A 3,444-nucleotide genomic window follows, 5' to 3' on the forward strand; every position below is an offset into this window, starting at 1 on the left:
TATTACTTATTATTTATATGTAATTACTGTTTATCTGCAACAGATAACCCTTACCTCCTAGGTGTCTCCATTCCACACTCTTTCAACTTTTACTATAAATAAAAGAAATAAGGGACTCTAAATTCACATGTATTTTAGAAATAATTTCATTTGGGGCATGGGATTGTATGTGTTACTATAATTGTCCATATTTGTTATCATAGTTGTTTTTAGTACCCTTTCTCCCCGTCCACCTAGAAATGGCCTTCAGACAACATCAGACATTCCTAATCAGATTATAGACAGAGAAGGATGCCAGGGACCAGGGTCATTGTCAAAATAAGGTGAGTTGCCTGGGCTACTTACCCACTCTAAGTAGCTGCCAAAGAAAATTGTACTTGAAAAGAGGCCAGGGTTACAGAATTTCTACAGACTCCTTGGAGTAATATAATTTTAATTTTAATGTTCTTCAGAAAAGAGGTTAACGGAGCAGTGCCCCATACCGCTTCCAGAGTTCCAATGCTAACAAACCCTTGCCAAAATACACTGGGTTTGAAGCGAACTGTGCTTAGAAGTCATAGAAATGATGGCAAGGCAGGTTTTTTTTTAGAAACAAAGATGCAATCATGTCACTTCCCTTTAACAAAATCTTGTCCCAGAATTTTGTTTTCTCTTGGATAAAATACAAGGGCTTTACTTAGCAATCACAGAGTCAGGGCCTTGAATGGACATCTTCCTGCCTAGCATTGCAGTGAGCTCTGTTCACCAACCTTCCTCACGTTCATCAACGGACTCTTGAAATTCCCTCTGGTTTTGTCATTTTCTCTCATGTGCCAAGGCCTTCAAACAACAGCGTGCTGAGCCTGAAACATTCTCAAGTGATGGTCTGAATCCTATTCTCCCTTTGGGTCTTTTTCTTCAGTGTGGTTTCTTCAGGAAAACTTCTCTTAATCTGGATTTATGTGTGTTTTGTTTTAGGATTTTAAAGTCTTTTTTACGAGAAGGAGTGAAAACGAGGGTGAGAACTTGGTAGCGAATATTCACTCACCTCCCACCACATGTCAGGCTCCCAGGAGCTCTTTCAGCCATGACAGCAAGTCCATGAGGGAGATACTCCCGCATTATTATCCTCATTTCAAACTATTAGGTACCGGTTGTAGTTACTTGTCCAAGGTGACAAGGCTAGTAAGTGGCAGATGATTACTTCTTCAGCGTGCCTCTCACTGACGACTTTACTTCCATGAGAGCAGTCACGGCCGTCTGTTTTGCTCATCTTTGAGCACAGTCGATATTTACTAAATACTGAATGGATGATTCAATTATACAGATAACGTGATGGTGAGACAGCTTTAGACGTATGTTATGCATGTCATAGATTATGAGAAACCTTTCTGGGTAAGAATGGAAAAAGATGTCTTTGGCTCCAAGACTACTCAACAAAAGAAAGGTTTTCACTTACTAGTGAGAGCTGTGCATGTGGCTCAGTCTCGGAGAGTAGGAAGTGAGGGTGTGATTTTGAAATAAGTGAGCGCAACATAGGTACTTATTGTCAACTATCTGATTAACTGACTGGAATTATAGGCATTACTCGTTATTGCTGTAAAGTTTTTTTTCTTTTTTTTTTCTCTTATTGCTGTAAAGTTTTGAAAAACATTTTAAAAAATTCCAAAAACAAAATTGTTCTCTATATCAATTACATAGGTAACCATGCTGGATTATCTAACTTGCTTTAATTGAGTACCTCTGTTGCCTAATAAATCAGAGAAAGAAAAACTATTATAATGATCACAGGTATTATAGAGAAAGCAGAAAATACAGACAAGCTGAAAAAAAGAGAGTGATGGATAAGTCCAAGGCAAACATATAACCCCTGTTGAAATTGGGCTATATTTATTTACCTATTATCTCATATACATACTGAATTATCACAATAATCATTTTAAGCAAACTTTTTAATTAGGGGACTTAAAAAATCTGAAATCTTTTCAAAATTATGCTCCTGGGAATTTCTCAGCCTATTTTTATTTTAAAAAAATGTTAAGAATCATTTTTTTGGTCAATGCTAATATCAACACGACAGATTTGTAGGCTTGTTTTGTACTTGGTTAATGTTCAAAAGAGAAAGTAGGACAAGAAGTCTTTTCTTTATGCACAGTTTTCTAAACAATCTGATTTTCATAAATTTTCAAAATTTTTATATTTTAATTTTGTTGCCTGGATTAGATGCTAATAGTCTGATATAGTCTCATCCTTCTGTTTTGAAATTAATGGACCACTAATGTCTTTTCTTCCATTACTACTGTTATAAATCTATTGACACTATGTAGATTATAGATTATGTTTATATTTATATATTATATGCTTTTAACCTATATGTTAGGTTACATATTATAAAATGTGTTGTATTTTCAGTTGATTCATTTTAATGCTTGCAAGAATCTGTTGTGTCATGATACTGTGGTAGTTTGATAGTGAAGTATTTGTAGTCAGTTAATTTATTTCTTCCAGCGTTTTAAACATTTTAAAGCTTGAACAATTGCTTTTCTTAAAATGCTGAATTTCATTAAGTCTGAATCACTCTTCTCCCATTTTGCAGGAGTGCCAACAGAGTCTAGACTTACCTAAGCATAGGTAAGGTAAGCATGTCGATTTGCAATCAGAATTAACTTCTAACATACAGCCACAAAAGCTCTCTTTTAAGAGATTTACGAAGGCCCATGGAGTCTGCTGACAAGAGTTTCTTTGTTAAACACATATTCCCGTGGTAAGTGAATGATAAGTCAGTGCATCTAGACAAGTACTCAGCATTTTTATGTGGAGTCTCCAATTTTTTTTTTTTTTCCTGCGGACCCAAAGAATATGGCCATAATGTCCATTATGTCCAATGTCCAAGAATGTGGCCAATATGGTCATAATGTCTAAAATATTCATTATCTGGTTTATATGATCTCTAGAAGATATTAAGTATCTGCTTTGAATCTCAAAGTTTCTGATAAACATCAAATCAAAGACTAAATAGTAGGATATGTATATTAGAATATATTGAAACAAATTAAAGTTGATATAGTGACCCTTGCCAAATTTCTTCTGAAAATATAAAGCTGCATTGATAGGACTTTTAATTATTTTTAATAGATGATTAAAAACTTGGATCATCTCCAAAAAATGCTTTTAAATGATAGGAAAGTAATTTCATTCACTGAATATAAAATATGTACATTGTATCAGGCCTGAAGAAATGGACCATTAATGATTTGTCTCTTTTTTTCCCCCTTTGGAGAAACTTACGTTAGAGAAAAAGAGGAGCTATACATTTAAATAAGGAAAATGCAAAAAAAAACAATATAAATATGAACAAAGACATTGTTTCAAGGGTTAATATGTTTAAGCCATGACCTCTACTTTAAGAGGAAAGAAGCGTCAGCACAATGTAGGTAGGGTGCTTTATGCACAGGTAAATGTATG

This window comes from Panthera uncia, chromosome B1 (assembly GCF_023721935.1).
Source record: "Panthera uncia isolate 11264 chromosome B1, Puncia_PCG_1.0, whole genome shotgun sequence".
NCBI classification, from domain to species: domain Eukaryota; kingdom Metazoa; phylum Chordata; class Mammalia; order Carnivora; family Felidae; genus Panthera; species Panthera uncia.